At 43.1% G+C, this 26,808-nt stretch overlaps 1 protein-coding gene and 1 pseudogene across 1 annotated transcript in view; one reads left to right on the top strand and one right to left on the bottom strand.

The window, feature by feature from the left end:
* Positions 1-26,808, bottom strand: part of FUNDC1 (FUN14 domain containing 1) — a 107,050-nt gene that overhangs the window by 37,603 nt on the left and 42,639 nt on the right. The gene's annotated exons all lie outside the window — the stretch shown is intronic.
* LOC132007650 (ubinuclein-1-like) lies at positions 11,730-13,121 on the top strand (annotated as a pseudogene).

The following is a 26,808-nucleotide window of genomic DNA, read 5'->3' as shown; positions in this document are numbered from 1 at the left end:
ATATATATATATATATATATATATATATATATATATATCAGAAGTGACATTGTGTGACTCCCAAGGCCAGGTCAGAAAAGCCCGCACAGGTTTCTGCCTGAGACCACCATGCTATGGAGGCTACGTGCACCCCAGTGACAGCCCACCTGAGCTCTCAAATGATTTCCGGCTGAGAGCCGGCATCAACACCAGCCCTGTGTGGGCGCCATCTTGGACATCCAGCCCCTGGAGGCTTCAGATGACTATACACCATCATATGTGACCACAACCACTTAAGAGACCCCCAGGAAGAACTGCTCCACTGAGACCTTCCTGAATTCCTAAACATAAGATTTTTAGATAATTAAAAGGATGGTTTAATGCCACTAAGTTTTGGGGTAAATTACACAACTAAGTTCTGAGGTAAATTACACAACCAGAGAAACCATGACAGCCTTATGATCTCCCAGAGCCCTAATTAAACGCCAGTCTCTGTAGGAGGCCTCTTTTGTCAGATTTAATTTCCACCTCTGGAAACTCTCATAAAAATTAGCTTCTCAAGTACATCACATATTAAAGTTGGCCTTGTATTAGTTCTTTGTGGGCTTACCTTTTCCCTCTAATCCACACATCTTGAGGGTAGAAGGAGTGCAGTACTGATATTCATTAATCTTTATATTCCATTGCTACTAACCCTGTGCCTAGTACTAAGTAGACCCTTAATAATTGTGTGTCATCCTGAACTAAACCGAAGAGATAAGGAATAACTTATTCTCTGCCAATAGGAAAGAGTTGTAAATCTCCTGTTGCAGATATTTGTAGAGAATTGTAGGCCTAGTGGAGTTCTAGCCTTTTGCTGCACTCCAGACCCAAATAAAACAGTAAAATGTGCCAATAAAAGAGTAGAAAGCCCCCATGAATTAGAAGAGATAGTATAGAGCCCAATCATTGAAGAAAATGGGTTCTGCCAGCCTAGGCAGGAATATCAGCTCTACCACTTATGAGCTTCACATTCTTTGTAAGCTCCTTCTCATCCAGAACTTTAGTTGTCTTCTCTGGAAAATGGAGTTATAGTGCCCCCCACCTAGGGCTGTCCTAAGGAGGAAATGAGATCATTCCTATAAAGCACTTAATTTGATGTTTCAATAATAAGCTTTTGATAAATGATACTTACTCATATCATAGGTAAGTGAGTGCACTTTACAATTCCTAGGACAACATCAATTTTATAACTTCATTCTTAGAAAACACAATAATTTGTCATCTAAATCACATAAAACCACTATTTGTAAGAGTCCTTTTAACTATATCCACAGACTATAAATAAACCTTTGCCAGATCCTTTGTCTTGATTTTTGTTTGAAAAAATATAGTCACCATTCCAATAGACCACAGGACCAAAATCTCCTGCTTTTTAAAAAAAAAAGATCTTATTTATTTGATTGAGAGAGCAAGCATGAGGGGTGTGGAGAGGCAGAAGGAGAGGGAAAAGCAGACACCCACTGAACCAGGGAGTGGGAAGATGTCGAACGTGGGGCTCAATCCCAAGACCCCGGGATCATGACCTGACCTGAAGACAGATGCTTAGCTGACTGAGCCACCCAGGCACCACTAAAGTCTCTTGCTTTTCATGAGTTCCCCTCTATGCCCTGAGGACTATGAGGGCCCAAGCTTTAATCACTCTTCTACACCCCAGTAGGACACAGAGGAAGAAGAGTGTCTTAAGCTGGATTTGGCGGCCAGCTTCTGCTCTGACAACACTGCTTGCAAGTTGTTGGCCTGGACTGTAGATAATGCTTCCTAGGGAAACTTGATGAGGCAAGACCCCCAAAGTGGCATTTAGAGGCAAAATGTGACATTACTAAGTGAGGTGCAATTCTGGGGCTCAGTGTTTACACTTTCGAATTCCCGGGGGTCATCATTCCTATAGGACACAATGTAATGGCATCCCCTGGATGTGTGCACTGTGAACACTACATATTGCATGGACCCTTACTGAATCTGCCTTTCCTACTGCCGGTGGGCGGGGAGGGCTTGGAGCACACTCTGCCCCAATCTCTAAGTTCTTTCAAGTGTGGGTACCGAGAAGTACTTTATTGTGGAAAAGAACACAGAATAATTTGCGTAATGATTACAAGATGTAAAGAGATACTCTGAAACCATTATCTCACATGAAAGGCTCAAAACAGATTTGGCTTCCCAATTTTTCCAAAACAGAGACAACTCTTTCAGCATAAACTTTTGTTAAGTAAATATTCCAGTTTTCTTTTCTCAAGAAAGCCCTCCTTCCACCTTCAAAACAAATCAGCAAATAAAGTTGTTCACAGCCCTACTCATTATGTGACATTTATGAGTAGGGCATCAGTGGGGAATATAATGAAAGCAGATAATTTGAAACTTCCACCCAAAATGATTTTAAACATAATGGAGGGCTAAAAACAAAAACAAAACAAAACAAAAAACCACAAACAAACAAACCCCCAAAACCCAATCCTTGGCTTTGTTCCTTTGTTCTTAATGTGTGCATTTTGTATTATTCATGAGAGTTCTTTGGGGTGGCTTAGATAGTACAAAGCCAATGCTGAATCAAAAAGCTGGACTCCACTCAAATAAACCCAGAGGTATGGAATGTTCTAGCAATGAGGGTCTTAGAAGATCTTGCTTAAGTCCATCCTAATCCCTTGGGCTCCAGCCTTTCCATTGCCTTTTAGGCTGTCTTCAATGGAAATGGGAAAAACTTCTCACCATTACCATCCTTTACCATACAGGAAGTCAGTCCTTCCTTTTGGGTGTATGTCATTGGGTTCCCAAACATTTACCCAAAGAGAAGACCCTGAAACCCACATGTGTTAGCTTTCTTTTATTGGTTGTCTCTCCTGGCCCCTGAATGAACTGGGGGGATGGGAGGGAAGCATGGGCCTTTGTTAGTATGAAAGAATTGAAATAGGGCAACGTGAATAAGTAGCCTTCTTCTGTACTAAACACAATTCCCTAGTGTTGAAAACTTTTATCATGATCAGTGAGAGTGCTATGATAATAGCCACAATCCCTACTCGCTTCCCACTACTCTTTACAGAACCCCAACTAGGGGCCAAACACAATGAATCTTCATAACAACTTGGCAAGATGGACGTTACTGTTTTACTGAAAATGAAACCAAGATTCAGAGATAAGGTCATCGAGCTACAAGTCAGCAAAAGCTGGGATTGGATGCCAAGTCCACTGACCACAAAGCCCACAGCCACCTGCCTCTAGCTTATGCAGACCACGCTGCAGCTTAAACCATATGCTGCCTAAAAATATAGGTCGGGTTTAGATCCATAAGCAGAATCTCCCCATAGGACCCAAAGATTTTCCTCTCATTTGGATATCTTGTGCTTTGCCAAGATTTCAAAAGAAAAGAGTCACCAGTCCTTATATCCTGGTATATCCTAAAATTTACTAAACCTTCCTCACCCTTCCCTCTGCCTACCCAAGTCATCTACTTTCCAACACTTGCTGGCAGTCACGGCAAGGGGAAGGGCCATGGAATCAGTGGCCGCATGGGATGAGATAGAAGCATAACTTTTAAGCAGATGCGTGTCCCTGTTCTTCTGGAAACAAACAAAAAAGTATGGGTACACTGCACCAAAGGTAGCATCACCGGAATAAGATACAGCATATATTCATTCATTCACTAATACTTGATGAGCAATTAAGATGATCAGATTTTCCCTAAGACTTTCTCTTCTCTAGGAGGAGTCTACCTTGGTACCATCTCTCTGGAGGACAACTGAGCAATATCTATGAAATCTACAAAAATTACACGTGCATGTACCATTTGTTGCAGACCACTTTCCCTAGAAACAGAGACTGCAACCAGGATTCTTGTGCAGGTGACTTACTGAGGAAATGTTCTCCGGAGAAACCTGCAGGGGAGTAAGGGAAGTGGGGTGTCAGGAGAAGAAACTAGGGCAAGATGCAGCTTCAGATCCATCTAGCCTCAGCCTGATCCCACAAGGTGCTCTTGAGTGAAAAGTGGACCGTAGAGGCCGTCCTGGCCAGAGACAAAGAGGCTGGGCTCTATACCCATGCACCTGTTAGTCGTTGGTCAAGGGCCACCCCCAGAAGGGCAGGTGACTTCTAAAACATCTGCAGGTCAGGCAGCAACTGTCAGTCAACAGCAGTTCCCCAGAAAAGAAAGCAGGTGTGAACTTTCAGCAACCACCACCTGCTGCAGCTAGGAAATGGGTATGCCAGTCCCATAAAAGAGTTCTGGGCCAGGCACCAACAACAACTGCCATTGTTGGACCCAGCAATCCCCTATCTAGTAATTTATCCTCCGTATGTTTGCACTTGTGCAAAGTAATGCACATCCAAGTTTATTCATTGCTGCATTGTTTATAATTGGAAAAGGCCCATCAATAAGCGACTGGTTAGTTACACATAGTTACACAGCCATACAACAGAATATTTGGTAGGTGTGGGAAAAATAAGAATAAGGAAACTTCCCATGTGTGGATATGGGATGCCTTTAAGCATGTATTTTCACGTGAAATGAGCAAGGTGCAGAATGTAATATGTATAGTATGCCACTATATATGTCTGTTTTAAGAACATATATACACACATGTTTATATATGCTTAAGTTAACCCTAGAAGGATAGACAAGACATTGGAAACAGTGTGGCTGGAAAACAGAGTGGAAGGGAAAGTTTATGGCGTATATCACTTTGTACCTTGTAAATTTTAAACTATATGAATATATTACCTATTCAAATAAAATGAATGAAGATGGATGGATGGATGGGTAAATAGATAGATACATACATACATATATACATACACACATACATACATACATACATACATATATACATACATAAATTTGGCCTGAAACCCACCCAGGAGTTTCTGCCTCTCTTTTGACAACCCAAAGAGGCGGAACCATAGGACATTTTGAAACCCAGATGTTTTCTTATTCAGGGTAAGTAACTTCCTTCCTGATGATAGCTGATGTACTCCCTGCACTTGTGTGTAATTTCTGTTTTAACCAATAGCCCCTTACTTTCCTACTGCAATAGGTTTTCTTTTTGAATTCAGAGCTATAATGGAAAGTCAGTATTTCCCAAAATGTATTAAATTTAGGCCCCATAGGCTTCTCTCTTATTTTTTTTCTTAAGATTTATTTATTTATTTTGGAAAGAGAGGTGGGAGGAGAGGCAGAAAGAGAGGGAGAGAGAGAGAATCCCAAGCAGACTCTCCACTGAATGTGAAGCCTGATATGGGGCTCGATTCCATGACCCTGAGATCACAACCTGAGCCGGAATCAAGAATCAGATGCATAACCGACTGAGCCACCCAGGCGCCCCTAGGCTACCTAGGTTTCTGTGCTGCAGAACTTATCAGAGCCCTTAATGTTACAATGTGCATTCTGAATCTCCTTAAAGATGCAGAATTGTCCCTTAGACCATTTGATTGCAGAACTAGGGAAAGGCTCAGCTGGGCAGTTCTTGCTTAAGCTCTCTCAATGACTGGAGTGATCTGAAAGTTTGACTGAGCTGGATGTTCAAAATGGCTCTTTCACGTGGCTGGCAATTTGGCTGTTGGTTGGAAGTTCAGTTGCGCTGAACAGCATGTGGGTCTCAGGGTATTTAGATTCCTTACATACACCTGGCTTCTCCACAGCCAGGTGTCCCAAGAGCCAAGTAGAAGCCACATGGCTTTCTCTGAACTTGCCTCAGAGATTATGCGGTTCATTTCTGTTGGTTCCATTGGTGACAAAAGTCGCTAAGGACAGCCCAGATTCAAGTGGAGAGGCCATAGAACGCACCTGAGAAGAGTGTCAAGGAATTTGTGGATATGTCTAAAAATTGCCATGGTTCTTTATTCCTGTGATTGTACAGATGGGGCCCAAGAAGAATATTTCACCAAAATAAACAATTGAATCCATGCTGCAGAAAAGATCAACTTGTAGTAGATGCATTTCAGCCTCAAATACAGGGTTCCCTTAAGCATCAGAGGGTGCTCTATAAACATGCAGTGACTTTTCGTCAAAGGCAAAGCTGGTTTCTGCATGAACCTGTTCTGGACTGTGAATCATGTCTAATTGTCATGGAATCATGCCATGTGTTAACTGCATGTTTCACTGACTTATTTTTGAAAACTGACAGATAAAGCTGGTTTCAAGATTAATTATAGTGTAGAAGAAGGAAAGAGCTGTCAAGTGTTCTATATCAGTCTATTTAATAATCATACCATTTGAAACTATGAAGAAACTATAGAATTTCTGACCAATTTCACCATGTTTATGAGGATTGCACTGTGCATCCCTTTTGAAACTAAAATTTGTTTTTTAATATCGATTTATTGATTGATTTATCTTTGAGAAAGAGACAGAGAAAGGTGGGGAGAGGCAGAGGGAGAGGGAGAGACAGAATCCTAAGCAGGCTCCGTATCCAGAGCAGAGCCTGATACATGGCTTGATCTTACAACCCGAGATCATGACCTGAGCTGAAACCAAGAGTCAGATGCTTAACCAACTGAGCCACCCAAGCGCCCCTGAAACTGAAATTTGAGGCAATGAAATGATGCACTACAGTTTAGTTTGACAGAAAAAAACAAAAACCCATTCATCTTTAGTAGAGGAATTTTGAGTCCTTGGTTTGGATCATCAGTATTACCTCAATCTTTCAGAGATGTTTGTCTATGGAAGTAAAGTTGAACATCCAGATGAAAGAAAATGCTGACTTCCTTTACCATCTAACTAAAGGAAGAAAATGCCGGTAGGATTTTATTTCATGAGGACGATAAATCAAAAATGAGGACCCCCCACTTAAGCATATTATAGTGGCTTATAGTTCCTTGTCAGCAAGTCTAAGGATTATGTAATCACTTACAAGTGCCTTCTCCCCAGTCCAGTAAAACGACATTAGCAGTGAAAGCTCAGAGAGTATGTGAGTAATGCATAATTAACACATTTTGGAAATCATGTGGCTGAGGCAAGGAAATCTTTCACAAGCTCTTAATGTACAAGAAAGATTTTACATATTCTGTGAAGAGAGGAGAGAAAAACAGGCTGGCTGAAGAAGTAGTTTGAAAAAAGAAGGGATAATTTTTTAAGTGGGAAGGAGGCGTGGGTCTTTGTCCCAGCGCCTGGTGCATTCGGTTAAGCAGATTGGCCAAGGAGCCAAAAGAGGCAAATGGGTTTCTCTCCCTTCCAGCCAAACTGGAAAGAAGGACACCATTAAGGAACCAACATTGAGCAAGTAAGTTGGGGCAGGATAGTGTGTCCTCAATGGCAGGTCACAGCACCGAACGCAAGGGACCGAAACAATGGGAGAAAGCTAAGGAGTGGAGGTAGGGTTGGTTTGTTCAGGAAAGCTGAAGTTCAAGAAAAGCAAACCATAGTGAAATACTGGGCACCACCTTCCCGATCACAGGCCAGTGTGCAAAGGGCTCTTGTCACTTTACTAAGAGTGGTCCAGCTTCGCATCCTTCCGGGTTTTCCTTGTTATTAATGAGTCTACAGGGGACACTGTGTGGACCGTGTTAAAGACTCGCCAGATCTGAAAACTGGAAAAGACCTTAGAGATCATTTGGTTCATCTGTTTTCACCTCAGGAGTCCTCTGGTTCTCAATACACAGGATTTTCTTGTCTTCAAGGGTCCTCGGGCTCAACTGTTTGTTGTCAGCTTTGCATGGTTACCTCCTACTTCGAAGTTCTTCTCCACAATCTCCATTTTCTCAGAGCTCTCTGTGAACTCCAGACTCTTGGAATTGCCTGCCACTTGCCACTTGGCAGTCACCGTGGACAAATGCCATCACCTCCCGAACGTCTCAGGTTCCCACATCCCTGCTGGAGAGAAAGCTGGTTGGGTCATTTCTGGGCACTTGAGAGCTGTAATTTCCTGGAGAAATTTTTTTTGTTTTAAAGATTTTATTTATTTGAATGCGAGAGAAAAGGCACAAGACAGGGGGAGGGTCAGAGGGAGAAGCAGACTCCCCAGTGAGCAGAGAGCCTGATGTGAGACTCCATCCGGGAACTCCAGGATCATGACCTGAGCTGAAGGCAGACGCTTAACTGACTGAGCCACCCAGCCTCCCCCCTCCCTCTGCCAGGAGAACTTTTGAGAATGGTGTGTCCCTGGCCAGTGCTTCATGCTGGAAGCACTGTTGGCTGTTACTCCAATCTTCTACCCACAACCTTTAGACCCTCATTCCCCTAGGTTCCCCACATCATGTAAACCCTTAAGCCCTTAGTTTCCTGCAATGCACAGTGCGACAGGAAACCAAACCAAACCCTGTCTTCCCATCAAAGTTTGCTTAGACTGAGAGATATCCAAACCTTCCTGGTGCATAGTAAGAGCCAACATTGCTACTTGAATGCAGGGGTTCTGGGACTGAGAACTCCCACAGTGTGGGATCCAGCAATCATAAGCACCCTGGACCAAGGGATGCCCAAAAGACACATATTCACTGTGCCTCTTGATTTTAAGTATCAAAAGCCCTTTGGAGCCAGCTTCAGCAGAAATGTATGAGAGGGGTATTATAAGGATACTAAGGTGTGTCCTGGAATAGAAGGTAGAGTTAGACAATCAAACTTCAAGAATAGCAGAGAGAACAGGGTTTGAGGAAAATGGGGTACTCATGAATTCTCCCTCTTCATCTTTAGATGTTTTTATTTCTCCCTGAATTTCTGCTTTGTTCTTCCATTTCACTGCAGAAAGGTTTTCTCTGACTCCCCAGCAAATGGAAGCAAAGATTCTAGAATAGTTTATATAGAAGAAGCAGGTAGAAATAGGAAGAGAGCCATTCTCTTGCATCAAACCTTGACTGGGGTCAAGTTCACCAAAATTTGAATGCAGCCTGTGCACACAGAGGCTGGTGCTTCAGGCTGGAAAGAGGGCATGGCTGGGAATCTGGTAAGAGAGAAGTCTGAATTGGTACAGAATCATTTTCAAAGAGATGCCCTGGGTTCACTATGGAAATAAACACGCACATATGCACACACACACACACACACACACACACACACACACATGCACACAATAGTATACAGAGTAACAAACTCAGGAAGCAGGGTGTGTGTACCACTTCCATTCAACTTCCCACTGTGAAGGAGGGCTGAGTTGAGGCAACTACCAAACCTTTCAAGGAAGTCAAAATGTAGGTGAAAATCAAACAAAGGAAAAGGAAAACAAAAAGCAAGGAAAAGGCACTCTGAATGAACGTGCAAACAAAAATTCTAGAGCACATAAGGAAGTCATATGCTGGGTGCCTGCGTGGCTCAGTTGGTTAAATGACTGTCTTCAGTCATTCAGGTCATGATCCTGGAGTCCCGGGATCGAGTCCCGCATCAGGCTCCCACCTCCACAGGGAGTCTGCTTCTTCCTCTGACCTTCTTCTCTCTCATGCTCTCTCTCACTGTCTCTCTCTGTCTCTCAAATAATAAATAAAATATTAAAAAAAAAAGAAGTCATATGCTAAGGAAAAAATCTAACAAAATAATCTGATAATGAACTCAGTACAGGTGAAGTCAATGTTATGGAACAAAAAGAAACTTCAGAATAGTTATGTTTAAGGTGCTCTAGATCAGTGAAGGCGTAACATGCATTAGAGGAAGAGAAGGGGTCCTGCAGGGGCGTCTGGGTAGCTCAGTCAGTTAAGTGTCCCACTCTTAGCTTCTGACCACAAGCACTTACCCCCTCAGTGCCTTCTCACCCCAAAAGACCTGCTTCCCCTCTCCCTGAAGGCCATGAGTCCCATGCAGAGCTACTCCTTTGCCCGTGGTGGCTCTGCTTGGTCATGACCCTGGAAAGCCTGGTCTCCTTTTCTCTTCCAGGTTCTGGGCTCATTGAGCACTCTCCACTATGCCCCAGATGCCACTCTCATCTGGGAGACTTCCTACAGAAGGTCTTTTCTTTTCCTCCATGGTTGTGAGGGCTTTTTTAAAAATTATTTTTTAGAGTAGTTTTAGATGTACAGAAAAATGAATTGGAAAGTACAGAGAGTTTCCCAAATGCCCACTCCCTCCACCAACAACCCAGTTCCCCCTACTATTTACATCTTGCATCAATGCAGTACATTTGTTACAATGGATGAACCAGTATTGGTATATTATTAACTAAAGTCCATAGTGTAAATGTGTAATGACATGTATTCACTATTACTGTGTCATACAGGATAGTTTCGCTGCCCCCCAAAATCCTCTGTGTTCCCCCTTCACATTCCTCTCTCCTACCCAACCTTCAGCAACCACCAACCTTTTTACTGTCTCCAAAATTTTGCCTTTTCTAGAAGATCATATAGTTGGAAGCACACATGTAGCTTTTTCACACTGGCTTCTTTCACTTAGGAACAGGCACTAAAAGTTCCTCTAAGTCTTATCATGACTTGACAGCTCATTCTTTTTTTTTTTTTTAAGATTTAAATTTTTTTTAAAAGAGAGAAAAGGATATCACAAAGGGAGAGGGAGAAGCAGACCCACTGCTGAGCAGAGCTTGATGCAGGGCTTGATTCCAGGACCCCAAGACCATGACTTAAGCTAAAGGCAAATGCCCAACTGACTGATCCACCCAGGTGCCATGATAGCTCATTTCATTTTACCTCCGAATAACTCTAACATTCCATTTTTATCTCTTTACCTACTGAAGGACATTTTTATTGTTTCCAAGTTTTGGAAAATACAAACAAATTATGAACAATTATGCTATAAGCATCCATATGCAGGCTTTTGTGTAGACGTAAGTTCCCAATTCCTTCGGATAAATACTAAGAAGCACTATTGCTTGATGGTATAGTAAGAGTATATTTAACTTTGTAAGAAACTACCAAACTGTCTTCCAAAGTAGCTGTACCCTTTTACATTCCCACCAGCAATGAATGCACGTTCCTGTTGCTCTATCACCCTGCCAGCATTTGGTGCTGTCAATGTTCTGGGTTTGGACCATTCTAATAGGGCTGCAGTGGTATCTCCGTTATTTTTATTTGCATTTCCCTAATGACATGGGATGTGAAGCATCTTTTCATATGCTTATTTGCCATCTGTATATCTTCTCTGGTGAGGTGCCTGTTCAGGTCTTTTTGCTCATTTTTTAACTGGGTTGTTTGTTTTCATATTTTTGAGTCTTAAGTGAGGGCTCTTCTTTAACAACTAGTTTTTGAAAAGCTTGATTTCCAAGTTCTTCCAGGGCATTAACTACAAGCCACCAGGCTGTCCCCTGAAATGTTTCACAGACCTTGAGTTGGGATTTTTCTTCTCCTTTCTGACTCCCATGTGAGTATTTTGGTCCATGGACATGGACTGTGGAACTGTATGGGGCACCATTGGTAGACTTGCTTCTGGGTCCAGTTGATAACAAGCATTGCAGCCAATGCACCTGGCCAAGCCTGCTAGCGAGGAAACATTTGCAGCCCACCGTGCTATTACACTTGTGACATAGAAGCCAAATAGTAGTAGCTGCCAAAACTTGTTTGTAGCCATGTTAGAACACCACAGGATCCAGTTCACCTCTTTCCCGGGCCCTCTGAATCTCACATTTTTAAAGAAATCTGGGCATGAGGAAGTTGGAAGAGCAGAAGAACATCAAGATTCTAAGCTGGCTGCAGCAACTGTTCAGATTACACTCATGTCTTTGACCCAGGTGATGAATGTGCCCAGAGTTCTACCCAGGGCTAGTGAAGAGAGTTCAGGAAAAAGGAGAAGGTCTTCAATCTGGAAATGAGGTGGAAAGAATCATGGAAAGGACCAAATATGGGAGTTGATTGGTATGCGGCATGAGTGTGATGCATCTGACTCTTCTGCCTGTGGATTTGGACTTGAAGCATGTAATGAGCTTCTTCCTGCTTCTCTGAATGAAGTATGGAGCACTTTACATCAACCTGAGGATCTGCAGTTACGACAAGCAAAAGAATCTGACAACAAGTTCATTAAAGAGGGAAAATTACTGAACAAGTTGAAGGAAGGGAGTAAGAAGAGAAAAAAAGGGAAAAGATGACACTTTTAACAGGGAGAAGAAGTGAAAAAAGTCCAGGTTTTCCTAAACTGGTTTCACAGCTCTTAATGCTGGGAAGAAGGAGAAGAAAGAGAAGAAGGAGAGGAGGAGGAATAAGAAGAGGAGGAAGGAAGAGGAGTGTTCAAGGGGCACTAAATGATAAAGAGACAGTAAAAAAATTTCAGAAAGAGAAATAGTCTCCACCCAAAACAGGCATGAGAGGCATAAGCCTGTGGGAATAGGGGAGCACCTCTCACCCCTTGCACTCAACCTTCTGCTCTGCTTCTGAGAACGATTTGTCCAGAAGGTCACTGCCATGGTCTCTCTCACTGATTTGGACTTGAAGTAGCTGCTCAGTGAGTCTCCAGAAGGAAGACCCCTCTGTGATACGGGGGATGAAAGAGATTCCCATGGGGTGGATTGGACCGGGAATTCAAAGAGTTCTCTTCCCTCTGCAAAGACCTGTCAGTACCCTGGAGAGATGTACTGAGGAGTTGGGTCGGGCTTCCAGAACCACTAAGAGAGAGAACAAAGGAAGTCCTTTGCCTAGGATATTAATGGGATCCTATCAGACATGGAGGTACAAACGTGGGAGCTGAGCAGCCAAGTCCATTCTGAAATGCATGGCCATGGGAGTTCCTTCCTGCTCTGCAGCAAGGACATCCTGCTTATACTTTCTCAAAAACTTCTCTGGGAGCTGGGGGGTGGCAGGAGGGGCCCGTGCATCTGAAGGAGCCACCATAGAAACCGAAAGAAGCTATTGGCAGGGCGATGCCAGAGCAGCTGGCCAAGTACCAGGATGAATGCCAGGCACACACACAAGCAAAGATTGCAGAGATGCAGGAAGAGGAGAAAGAGCAGAGAGAACAGATTTTTTCTGGTAAAGAAAAGGAAAAGGGGAAGAGAGCCTGGAAGAAATTGGGAGAGAATGCTGAAATCAAGGAGGTACTCTGTCAGACAGTGGTCTGGAAAGAAACAAGAGCCATTCTGCGGAATAGAAGGGTAGAAGCTTTCCTGAATGCTGAGATCCAAACTCTCTGGCCCCAAGGCTGGATGTAGACCCACGTCTCCATGCAAGGAGAGCAGACCACACCATGGGCTGATGACATCAATACTGACCAAGAAGAAAGTAATGGCTCTTTCAAAGTCAGGGTGAAGGAATCATAGACTAAGCCTCATAACATGGTTCTCATCCTTTCAGCCAAAGCTGGAAGCACCACTGCTTTGCGTCAAAGTCTCAGATCTTTATGTATAGTAAAGAAGGAATTTTCCAAAGCCCAACCCTCTGGACCATCCACCCTGCTCTGGTTCTCTGTAATCACCCTCAATTTTCTGGTGGTGAAATGAACAGTGACACTGGAGCAGTCTGAGGAGAAAAGTCCCAAGAGTTCTGGCTACAAAGTGGGCTCCTGCCAGGCTCCCCTGAGCAAAGCTTTCCAGAAGAACAACAGTCTTCATTGCAACACCACAGAACCTGGACCCACGTCAGTCTGTACATGGCATTGGGCAGCACAGAACTTTCACTCCCGACCACCCCCTAGTTCCATTTGGCAACGACCTCCCAGACCTGAAGTCTTCCACTGAGTCTCAGAGTCCATTCCTCCCCAGCATCCTCTTCAGGAAGCATTTCAGCCCCCAGCACAGTTCTCGTAAGAACCCAGCTTCATCCTCCATCTCCCTGAGCCACATGGCAAGATGACATTCCAGCTCCTCAGGGCTATCCTACAAGTCTGCCCTCGCTGGGTCTGGCTCCCAACACAGGGTTTCTCTTAGCAGCTTTCCTCTGGAGGAACAACAATCCAGAGAGCTCCATTTCCTCATTGAAAATGCGCTTCCATGTGTATAACCTCCCCCCCCCCGTCCCCATGGGACAGTCGGCCAAGGAACCTGTCCCGAGTCCACAATGAGCAAACCTCTGTTTTCCAGAAGCTGGTCTTGGTGGTCCAAATGGATATTCTGGTGATAGAAGCCAGGGAGGAAGAAAGGAACTAACTTCATTCCTGAAGCCCACCATGGGTAGCAGCCCGTGCTCCCCAAAAAGGAGCTTAGCTGGTGCTCTGGGTTTCACAGCTGTGTTGCTAGACAGGTAATGGACAGGCAGATCTTGGGAAGGAGAGAGTTCTGGGTTTGGAATATGGAAGCATATGTGCTTCAGAGTTTCAGCACTGTGGCAGATCAGCTTGTATATCTACATTTTAAATCTGCCAAATACGTTGGCATTTATTTGGTCTGAGTACCTCATGCAGTCCCATAAACTGAGGATTCCTGGCCATGAGAGGGTCCATGGGATGGCCATGGTATCCATCCCACCCTCAAATGGTGTGTTTGCCAGGACAAAAGCCCAGAGTAAAGCCATAAGTGAAAGAAGTAGCTTTGTCTTTTTAAAAATATATTAAGAGGGTGCCTGGATGGCTCAGTGGTTAAGCCTCTGCCTTTGGTTCGGGTCACGATCCCAGGGTCGTGGGATCAAGTCCTGCATCAGGCTCCCGATAGGGAGCCTGCTTCTTCCTTTCCCTCTGCACTCCCCCTCATTCATTCTCTCTCTCTCTCAAAAATAAATAAATAAAATTAAATTTAAAAAAGAAAACATATTAAGAACATTGACTTCATACTCGTTGTGGGGGACCGATTTCTCCCACATGACACCAAAGCTCTTTTGAAGAGCAGATCTATCAGCAGCAAGACAATTGTGATGGGATCTCTAAAAGCACTTCTTCGGGGCTCAGCTCTCACCTCTGAGCACTTCTCAAAGAACTTTGTTGAAAGACATGTCTGTTTTTGAGACAGGGCCAGTTTTCTTTAGTCAAGTTTTTTACAGTTGACCTCTATAAATCTGTGTCATTCTGACTTAGAAGTCATTTGGGCCCACAAGACCTGATTCCCAATTCAGCCAGAGTCCCAGTTTTGTTTTTTTCCAGAGTTTATTCAGCTGGACCCCAGAGCTCCAAAGCCCTTGTTGGTCAAATCTTCATTTCCTGACAAGCAGAAGTCTTGGGGGATTCCAAGTCACTGACAGACGTGCAGTTCGTTTTATTCTTAGAAAATCCCCTTAGGCAGGGCCATAGGTAGAGGCCTCTTTGAAGTTATCTGTCATACAGAAACAGGCCTTGAAGTCCTAGAGCTTTCCAAGCACTAGACCACTCATTCACAAGAGGGTAACGTGCCGTTCCACGTGGAAGATGATCAAGGACAGACCAGAACAGATATTCCAGAGTTCCCAGGTCACCCAGCTGTTCCCTCAACCGGTAGCTTTTCCCGAGAGTCTTTAAAATGCTTGCCTGTGCCTGTGAAATGTGTGCTGCAAGGTGTATTTGAACTGTCTGTTCTAGCTCAGTGAGTTCAAATATGTCACATGTAAATGGTGTTTTATGGTTATGTAATTTATGCAAAATCCTGAACATGGTAGACTCTATAGAACAAATGACTCATTTTCTTCTACAAATATATTGCAAGGGTGGGGGGCGGGGGAAGAGGGAAGAGGAACCTATAAGCTAAAAGATACTTAAGATACATATCAACCAAGTGCAATGTGTGAGGCTTGTTAGGATACTGATTTATAGATATCAATTGGCTTTTTTTTAAATAGACAATGGGGGGAAATTAGAACCTTTATTGGATATTTGATGACAATAGGAAATTGTTTTAATTTTTTCGGTGTCATAGCGGTATCATGGGAAAGAAGGAAGGAAGGAAGGAGAAAGGAAGGATGGATGGACAGACTTGGCTGGCCTTTGCTCTCAGTTCCTGGGAGCTAACCTCTAAACCCTAGGAATTTCTTAAATGATTGGAATGTCTTTTTATTCATGGTGAGTTCTTTAGCCTTTGCCTGATAGTCTATGCTAATGAGATGACTCAGGGTAGGAAATGACTCAGGGTAGCGACTGGCCCCGACAGAAAGACCAGCCGTGTAATTAGAGGGTTGGGGTTGTGAGCCACATGTATCAGCTCAACCTCTGGGAGCAGAGGGGGCCAGGAGATTGAGTTCAACCACATGGGTGATGATTCAATCAATCATGCCTACATAATGAGACCCCAGTGGGAAGTCTGGACGCCAAAGCTTGGGTGAGCTTTCTGACTTGGCAGTACTCCATATACTTATTGCCACATATCAATGCTGGGCGGGTAATGCATCCCTGAGGACATGGAAACTCTACATTTGGAGCCCTCCTAGTCCAAGATACTGCCCTATGCATATCTTCTAGTTTGCTTTCTTTGCCTATAATAAATATGACTGTGAATATAATCAGTTTCTGTGAGTGCTCTGCAACTTTCTAGCAAATTATTAAAACCGAAGGTGATTTTAGGAAATCCCTGAACTTGCAGTTGGTGTCAGAAGTCTTGGGCAGACTTGGCGGTCTGAAGAATGGTGCCCTTAAACCTCGAGTTTGGCTAATTCCAGGCAGAATGAAATTATTGTCTTTAAAGATACATATGGAAAGATTTACAGACTACTATGTCTCGGATTTGCTGAAAAATAATCTGCAGGTGGGGTATGGGGAGAAGGGGATGTAGATGAAACAAAATTAGTTATGTGAAATTATAGAAGCAGGGTACTGGGAACATAACAGTTCATGAAATTATTTTCTCTATTTTGTATATGTCTTAAATTTCCCAAAATGAAAGTAGTGATCCAAATGAAAAAAATACGCATCCTTACTTTATAGCATGTGGTAGGCCAAATTCTAAGATGGCCCCCAATTATGGAGGCCATGGTATACCCACAGCTTCTCTTACTTATTTAATCAAGCACCAATCTAGGTGCTGCTGTGTAGGAATGTTACAGATGTAATTCAGATCCCAAATCAGTTGACTTTAAAATAGAGAGATTATCCTAGGTGGGCCTGACCTAATCAGGTGAGCCCTTAAAAAGGACAGGACTCTTCCTGTAGAAGAGATTCTCAGTCAGAGACATCTGAAGCATGCAGAGTGATTTAACACAAGAGAGTGGCCTTAAATATGGCTTTGAAGACCGAGGAGGGCCACATGGTAAGGAATGTGCATGGTCTCTAAGAGCTAGAGTGGCCTCTGGTTAATAGCCAGCAAGGAGTCCTACAGCTGCAAAGAACTAAATCCTACCACAACCATGTAGGCTTGGAAGATAAACACACAAATAGTCAACAACTAAATTTCAGCCTCCTAAGATCATCAGCAGAGAACTCAACTATTTTGTATAGACTTTTGACCTACTGAATTTTGAGCTGATAAATCTGTCCTACTGTAAGCTGCCATTTGTAGTAATTTGTAACACAGCAAGAGAGAACTAACACACAATAAACAAAAGTAATAAATTCCAGTTGTGAAAAATCAAGGCTTACACATTTTTGAACCCAATTTAGGAAAATATTTGTGACCAAGGTATAGGGAAAGATTTCTTAAATATACAAAAAGCAAGATCAATAAATTCAACTACACTAAAATTACATACTTCAGACCTACAAAATACTCCCAAAGATAAAATGAAAAGAAAATCCATGAACAAGAAGATGCTATTTGCAAAACAAAATTACAAAGAGTATTTTTAAAGAAGATCTTACGAATCAATAGGAGGAAAAAAAAAAGCCAGCGGAATAGAAATTGGTAACTCACAGAAGAGGAAGCTTAAGGGCCAAAGGATATAGGAAAGTTATCCAATATGACTGTTCCTCTGAGAAGTACAAATTAAAACAGTAAGGGAATGCAATTTTACCACCATTGGACAACCAATAAAAATTTAAAATTCAGATACTACTGAGTTTTGGTAAAGAGGTAGAATAACAGAAAATCTCACATCTGGTTGATGGGAGTATAAATTGGTACAGGCATTTTGGAGAGCCATGTGATAATATCTAGTGAAATTAAAGATGTATATACACCCTTTGACCCAAAGGTTCTACTTATGGGAATATAGTCTAGAGGAAATGTTACATAGCCACGAGTATCAATGCAATATTATTTGTAATACTGAAAAAGAGCTGACAACCTAAAATGTCCATCAACAGGAGTATGAAGTTCATTAAGTTCTTTTATTTTTTTCAGTCCTCAATATGCTGCTTTAATCTTCCTCTGCCAACCCATCTGCTAATCTATGAGAGAACCATATCTATTGAAAATGCACTGATTTCAGTGGTTCTAAGAGTTACCCAGAATCTCCCAATTGTTGCCATCCACAGAAAAATGTTTTTCCTGACTGTGATCTTCAAAGAAGTCCCCTGAGCCAACAGGGATCAAAAATGCCCAATATATCCGGAAATGCACTTCTGCCCAAGGATGAAATGACTTTCTATAGTGAGGTGGAAATTGCTGAGCCGAAAGAGAATATGGGTAATCCAAGGGAGGCAAATGAATGCTTCTAAGCTACCGAAAAGGGAATATTCCTTTGAAAGGTGCTCCCCCAGACCACGTGAGAATTAATTTCATTTAAAGAGAAAAGCATAAGCGAAGCTTGGTGTCTGAAAGTCAGTCTGTGGATTCCCTCTGAATGTACTAGCCCTCGGTATCATGTTCAGCGATTTAGCACACATCCAGCTTTTTAAATTACCTTCAAACTTGCCATCTTTATTCTGGTGTTATTTATACCTTCCTATCTCAGATGGCAAATGCCTGAATAAGATCTTGGCTAGTAGAAGCATTAGATACCCTCCAAAAGTATTTATGTATGGATTTAACAAAATAAAATAGAGAAAGGATTTTTCTGTCTTTATCTATCCATGGCAAACCCTGACTTTAAAAGGATTTTTAGAATATCTATTCTAGACCAAAAACGTATTTCTTTATTTACATTGGATGTTTATTGGGGAGTACGCATTAGAAACAGGCATAGATTGTATTATTTATAATTGTATGTCTTGGCTATAACACCTTCTACTGCAGTAAGTGACTAAACAGAACTAGCCAAGAGACATTTTTCCATTTTTGCTGATAAATGGTTACAATGGAGTGATATTTTTAGATTCAAATAATGTATTTTCCTTTAAGATTCCAATTGCAGAGTTATGTATGAGATGCCACAAAATATATGAGTTTGATTAACAGTTTTATGAATAATCTTATCACATAATTACCCAGATTTATCACCCTAAGTTAAATGAAAATTCTTTGTGGCAGAAGGTTTGTATGAATATGAAAGTGTTGATTTTTGTTCTCATTTGCTCAGTTTGAACCCTGCCACACTGTGACTTGGAAAGCCATTGTCTCTTTCTGCTAATTATCCAAAAGTGAGTTCAAAGTGCTTTTCCATTTACCTAAGTTTGCAAAATCAAAAACTTAATTGTGAAGTCAAAGTGCTAAGCTAAGGCTCTAGATTTCTTCAATTCCAACCCTAATGACTCTTAAGAAGACTCTACTGCTTAAAGCAATTACAGAGCTCAAGGCAATAGAGTGTGTCATTAGAATAAACTGATGAGAGAGTAAAATAATAAGACCTGAAGTCCAAGATCAAGTATGAAGACCCACTTCCTAGTTCACAGGCAGCCATCTTTTTGCCAGATCCTCACATGGTAGCAAAAGCCAGGAAGCCCTCTGGAGCCTCCCTTATTAGGGCACCAATCTCATTCATGACAATTCCACTCTGATGACCTAACCACTTCCTAAAGACCACACCTCCTAGTACCATCCCCTTGGGGATTATGTTTCAACATGTGAATTTGAAGAGGACACAAACATTCAGTCTACAGCAGACCCTTTACACAATATTGGGGGGAAAATGGACAACAGCATAACTGAATATATCAGTACAAGTACAGGTGGTGTTGCCTGTCATAGCCCCACTTTCTGGGCCACAGCCTTGTTTCAATGAACCTGAGCTCTCCTTTTCCCCATCATGTGGCCACGATGTTGGCAATCCCTTCCTTTTGGCAGCCTTCAAGCAGGGTTTGTATGGATTTCTGTTCTCCGGAGAGAATTCAGCTAGGCCAAAGCATTCAGAAGCAACTTGGATTTTCTGAAGTAGATGTAAAAAGGGATTACATCACGCCTGGCAGAACAAATTCAATTCCTCTATTTTTTCTCTCCCATACCCCACTTGCTCATCTGGCCACAAAACTGCCTCTTCTTGACAACCACCCCCCCCATGCCCCCTCCCCAAACACACAAATGGGGCTCTGCCCCGTCTTCTTCTTCTCCCATCCCTGCTCCAGGTTCTTACCTTGTCTTCAGTGTCTTCGCTGATTCTATCTTATATAACACAGTTTAGCCCTCTGGCAAGTCCAAATCTGTCCCCCATCAACTGCTGAGCAAACAAAGGATCCTCCAATTATGGGACCCACCCTCCTCTTTAGGGTCCATTCAGGGATTATAATTAACAACAAAATGGGGTGCCTGGGTGGCTCAGTGGATTGGGCCTCTGCCTTCAGCTCAGGTCATGATCTCAGTGTCCTGGGATTGAGCCCTGCATTGGGCTCTCTGCTCAGCAGGGAGCCTGCTTCTCCCGTCTCTCTGCCTGCCTCTCTGCCTATTTGTGATCTCTCTCTGTCAAATAAATAAATAAAATCTTAAAAAACAACAACAACAACAAAAACCCACAACAAAACAAAAAGCTTTTGTGTTCTCTCACTTCTACTGACCTGCCCTGGCTACCTCAAAAGATTCAAAGATAATGCAAAAAAAAAAAAAAGAAAAATTAAAGTAGGCTCTACACTCAGCATGGAGCGCAGCCTGGGGCTTGAACTCACGACCCTGAGATCAAGACCTGAGCTGAGAGCAATAGTCAGACACTTAACTAATTGAGCCACCCAGGTACCCTGTAAAAAAAAAATTTCTTTAACCATAAAGAGCTGTACATTGTTTTCAGTGATTATTTATTTCAAGCTCTCCATTTTACAGATGATTCGCCTGAAGCCCAGAGATGTTAAATAACTTGACCAGTTAGTGGTAAAGATTAACTTTGAAACCTGGTCTGTAGCCCACTGTCCTATCATTCCTTCCAATAATCTGAGCTGCCTCAGGTAATTTGTAGATTTCTGGAGGCTCTGCTGCCCCGCACGCCATTAATTTGGGATTAGATGTGACCTATCTCTTAAGGCCCTCCACCACACTCACACACATACATGCAATCATTCACACAGATCTCATGGTTGAAGAAACAGAAAGGAAGGCACTATTTACTCTTTCACTAATTCATTTATTCAACAGATATTTATTGACTACCTACTAGATTCTAGGCACTGTTCTAAACTCTGAGGTTATGGCAGTAAAAAAAAAGATGGAAAACCCATGCCCTCATGGACTTTGCTTTTTCGTGGGAAAAAGATATGATAAATGCATAAAATATTTAACACAGAGGTGGTGGGAAAAGCTCCGGTGAAAAACAAACCAGAAAAGGGGCATGGAGAGTGTGATGGGAAAGAGAAAGTTGAAATGTTAAATAGAATGATCAGAGGGGCACCTGGGGTGGCTCAGTCGGTTAAGGGTCTGCCTTCAGCTCAGGTCATGATCTCAGGGTCATTGGATGGAGCCCCGCCCGCATCTGGCTCCCTGCTCAGCAGGGAGTCTGCTTCTCCCTCTCCTTCTGCCCCTCCTGCCCCCCACCCCAGCTTGTGTGCTCCCTCTCTCTTTGTCTCTAATAAATAAATAAAACCTTTTAAATAAAGAAACGAATAAGTAGAATGATCGGAGAACTCGTCTTCCCAGAGGTGATGACATTTGAGCAAAGACCTAAAAGAGATGAGGGTCAAATGGGGCGCCCGGGTGGCTCAGTGGGTTGAGCCGCTGCCTTCGGCTCGGGTCATGATCTCAGGGTCCTGGGATCGAGTCCCGCGTCGGGCTCTCTGCTTGGCAGGAGGCCTGCTTCCCTCTCTCTCTCTCTCTGCCTGCCTCTCCATCTACTTGTGATTTCTCTCTGTCAGATAAATAAATAAAATCTTTAAAAAAAAAAAAAAAGAGATGAGGGTCAAATGACCACTGGGTGAAGAGCATTCCTGGCAGAAAAAACCAGCCAGTAAAAAAATGAGAAGCCAGCCTGGCCCATTCTAGGAGCAGGGAGGAGCCAGAGTGGTAAGAACAGAACGAACCAGGGGAAGATCAGCAGAGTAGGGCAGAGAGGTGATAGGAATATCATTCTGTAGGCCCTTATGGGTCACAGTAAAGAATCTGGCTTTTGATCTGAATGACAGGGCAGGCTATGGGAATATGGGAGGGGTTGGAGCTGAAGATGGACTTCTACTTCCCCATCACTCCTGCTCCTTCCAACAACCCCACTCAAAGGTTCAGGATAAGGGGGTCAAGTCAGTATGTCCTAGTGAAAAGCTCAGGAACCCCTTCTCCTTTCACTTTCACTCCTATTCACAGCCTTTTATATCTGACTTTCTTGGTGGGGGTTGGGGGGAAGTATTGGAGAATGTTTGAGAATCTGGAGGCAGTGTTTTCCAGGACCTCTGTGCGTTGCCTCAAATCTTTTTGCAGAACAGGAAGTAGAGAAAAGTAGGAAAAAGGAGGTTATGGGAGAGAGCTGACCCAGGGGGCTTTGAGGAAGTTACAGGTCAAAGAAGAAGGAGGTCTAGAACACAACTAGAGGCTCCTTACCCAGTGCTCCCACTGCCACTGTTCACTGTTCATATAGTAGTATGCAAAATATTTAGAAAATCCAAAATAGATAAGTGGGGCTACATCAAACTAAAGCTTCTATGCCACCAGGGAAACCATGAACAAAATGAAAAGCAACCTACTGAATGGGAAAAATTTATTTGCAAGTCATATTTCTGATAGAGGGTTAATATCCAAAATATACAAAGAACTCTCACAGCTCAATAGCCAAAAAGAAAAAAATAAATAAATACATAAAAATAAATAAAAACAAAATACCCCAAACAATCCAACTGAAAAATGGGCAGAGGAACTGAACAGACATTTTTCCGAAGAAGACCAACAGGTGCATGAAAAGGTGCTCAACATGGTTAGTCACCAAGGAGATGCAAATCAAAACCACAATGAGATACACCTGTCAGAATGGCTGCCATCGGAAAGATAAGAAATAACTAGTGTTGGCAAGGATGTGAAGAAAAAGGAACCCTCATGCACTGTGGGTGGGAAGGTAAATTAGTGCAGCCACCGTGGCAAACAGTATGGAGGTTCCTCCAAAAATTAAAGGTAGAGCTATTATATGATCCAGCAATTCTGCTTCTGGGCATCTATCTGCAGGAAACAAAATCGAAGAGAAATCCACACTCCCATGTTCATTGCAGCATTATTTACAATAACCAAGACCTAGAGACAACCTAAGTGTCTAGGGATGGACAAATGGATAAAGACAATGTGGTATATATAGGTACAACAGAGTAGCATTCAGCCATCAAGAAATAAGGAAGTCCTTTCATTTGTAATAACATGGATGAAACTTGAGGGCATTTTGCTAAGTGCAATAAGTCAGACAGAGAAAGGCAGATACTGTGCAATCTCACCAATACATGAAATCTAAAACAAACAAACTCACAGATGCAGAAAACAGATTGATGATTGCCAGAGGCATGGGAGTCAGGGGTGGGGGAAATGGGTGAAAGTAGTCAAAAGGTACAAACTTTCAACTATAAGGGGAGGTAATGTACAGCATGGTGACTGTAGTTAACAATATTGTACATCTGAGAGTTACTAAGAGAGTAAATATTCAAAGCTCTCATCATCACAAAACAATTATAACTATGGAAGGTGATGGATGCTAACTGAAATTATTGTGATGATCATTTCACAAGATATACAAACATCAAATCATTATATGGCACATCTGAAATTGACACATATTATATGTCAATTATATCTCAAACTGTGGAAAAAGTTAAAATTTTCAGTTTATGGGAAGGAAGAAAAGGAAGGAAGGAAGGAAGGAAGGAAGGGGAGAAGGAAACAAGAAAGAGAGGGGAAGCCCATACCCTTGTGGAGTTTACATTCTCATAGGGAAAATATATGCCAAACAAATACGTAAACTATTTAGCAAGCTTACAAGACAAAGATTCTGAAAGGGGAAATAAAGGCAGCCCTCCTCAAGAGGAAAGGTGTAGCTCTGAGGAGGCAGCTGTTTATGTTGTCACACACAAATTTTTTTGAATAGGAATTAACAAAAACAGAGATGAATCTGGAGAGGTTTTGAATCTGGAGAGGTGTTGAGTGGTGACCCAGAGAGCAGGTCCCTTGCCCTTCTCAGCACTGCTTGATTCTCCATGTGCTCACAGGAAACTCCTTGGGTTCTGGGTATTATATCTGTTCCATAATCTTCTGTGGACTGGGGGTGGGACTTATTCAATGAGATGCACTCTGAGCACCTCTCCTGATGGAAGCTGAGGGGATTTCTGTCCGGGGGAGGACCACGCTGGCTGGTTCAGGATAGCCTCCATCCAGACACAGTTGATACTGGAGCCTGGGACTCTGGCGCATCCTTTCCTGTGTATCCTTCCTAACACACTGAACTTCTAGAAATCCTTCTTGCACTGAGGCTCCTGTTGCCTGGGGCCTGAGGAGTTGCGTTTCTTTCTCTTCTTCTTCTTCTTTTTTTTTTTTTTAAGATTTTATGTGTTTATTTGAGAGTGTGTGTGTGTGTGTGTGTGTGTGTGTGCACAAGTGCAGGACCAGAAGGAGAAGTAGAGGAAGAGGTAGAAGCAGACTCCCCGCTGATCAGGGATCCCGATGCAGGGCTTGATCTCAGGACCCTGGGATCATGACCTGAGCCGAAGGCAGACACTTAACTGACTGAGCCACCCAGGCGCCCCAACAAAGGACATGTTATTATCAAAACAGTAGCAATAGCCAGAGTATCATCATTCATCCCTGTTTCCTGAGCTCCAATTCCCAAAAGGTGATACAATGAAGATCATGTGAAGCCTGGCACACACAGTGGCTGTATTCCAGGAGAGGAACTCCAGTCTTAAGGAACCCAAATCTCTTCTAATGGGCAGTAAGCCTGCCTGAACTTTGCTCCAGAGAGAGACATTATCTTTACAATACAGGACAGCAAACAAATCGGCCCTCCACTTTGGTGGGAGATACTATATCTTCTGAAGAAGTTTGCTGTACAAACAGCCTTGAACACACACTCTGGAACAAAAGCTCTCTGTGTTTGTGAGCAATATCTCTGCTCCTACGACCTGCAGATATACAAGAGACCCGTGGAGAATTGTCTCCCGACAGTGGTAGCTTGTTTAAGCTGAAACAGGCATTGTTGCCCCCATTCTTAAGATGAGGAAACATGAGGCCCTGAAGCTAATTTATCTAGGAGGTGAGGAGGCAAGGTCTGTGTGTGCCCAAAGCCTGGGCCACATCCCTAAGTACCCAGGGCAGATAATAGTCAGGCACTCACTGTGTTACACACAGAAGGTACAAACACTGGAAAGGCACAACCTTGCCTCCAAAGGACTTACAACCGGGGAAAGAGTACATGCCCTCTGCATGCCTGCGAATTACAGGGGGACCTGGGCAGGGGACCCGGGGTCCCAGCCAACTCCAGTAGGGATGGTCTTTCCTCACTTCTCTATCTCTGTCTCTGTCTGTCTGTCTCTCTCTCCTGGGCAAGCACACACACACAAGAATAAGTTAACAGATACATTGCTTAGAAGTTGTTCTCTCTTTGGTGCTTGCTGCTGCCTATCTGGTAGAAGTCAATAAAATAAATGAAATAGTGAGGGTAAACACTGTCTTTTTTCAGGGACATGTTTGCTCCTGGCTGTGTGGTTTTTTATATTATTAATATTATATACTTATAACATAGTCTTATTTCTGGTAAATGTAATCATTCTGGGTTGCTCTGAGGTACACAGCTCCATATTTTATATCTTCCCATAAAAAGTGCCCTAATCCTAGGGACTCCCCCACCTCAGACAGCCATGGAATTTCTGGTAGGAGCTTAGGCTGAAATGTGGCTCATCACACATTTGGGGTTTTAAAACACAAAAACTGGGACACCTGGGTGGCTCAGTGGGTTAAATCCTCTGCCTTCAGCTCAGGTCATGGTCCCAGGGTCCTGGAATCGAGCCCCACAGGGAGCCTGCTTCCTCCTTTCTCTCTCTCTCTCTGCCTGCGTCTCTGCCTGCTTGTGATTTCTGTCTGTCAAATAAACAAACAAATAAATAAATAAAATCTTTAAAACACAAAAACTAAACCAGTTTGGCTGAGGCAGGGCGGCCATGGAAGAGGAAAGATGGTGACTCGGCAGACAGCTCTGAAATGGGGAGCCAGTCCCAGGAAGCCTTAAATGTGAGAACAGATTTTGCTCTGAATGAACAGACAACTAGTGACCATTTCGGAGCTGGGGATGATGACTTGATACGAGTAATGTGTTAGGAAGCTGTGCCTGCAAACGTACAGGGGGCAGACTACAGAGGATGTGACCAGGCACAGTGCTTTTCCGCCCTAACTGCATGTGAGAATCGCTGAGGGAGCTTTTTAAAAATACCAATTCCCCAGCCTCACCATAGATTGTTTGAATCTAATCTCTGGGAGTGTAGCCCAGGCACTAATACTTTTTCAGAGCTCCCCAGAATGGGAGTTCTTTGGGGGGTGATAGAAATATTCTGGAATTAGATAATGATGATGGTTGGGCAATTTTGTGAATATACTAAAAAGCACCATGTTGTACCTCTTGAGGGGTGGATTTTATTGTATCTCAGAAGAAAGCAAGCAAGAAAGCAAGAAAGGAGGAAGGAAGGAAAGAATGAGGGAAGGAAGGAAGGAAGGAAAGGAGAGGGAGAGAGAGACAGAAAGGAAGGGGAGAGGAGCGGGGAAGAATAAGAGAGAAGGAGAAAGAGAGAAAGAAGGCTCCCCAGCAGATCCCAACATGCAGCCAGAGCGGAGAGCCATTAGTCTAGAGAAAGGAAGACTTCTGCTGTGATTTGGACCCAGAGCGCAGGGACTGTGGTGGGGTGTGGCAGTGGGACAAGTCCCAGGGGTAGGGGGAGCT

This window comes from Mustela nigripes, chromosome X (genome assembly GCF_022355385.1).
Source record: "Mustela nigripes isolate SB6536 chromosome X, MUSNIG.SB6536, whole genome shotgun sequence".
In the NCBI taxonomy this organism is placed as follows: Eukaryota; Metazoa; Chordata; class Mammalia; order Carnivora; family Mustelidae; genus Mustela; species Mustela nigripes.
Note: the sequence above shows the minus strand (reverse complement) of the source record. Positions and strands in the feature narration are given on the sequence as shown.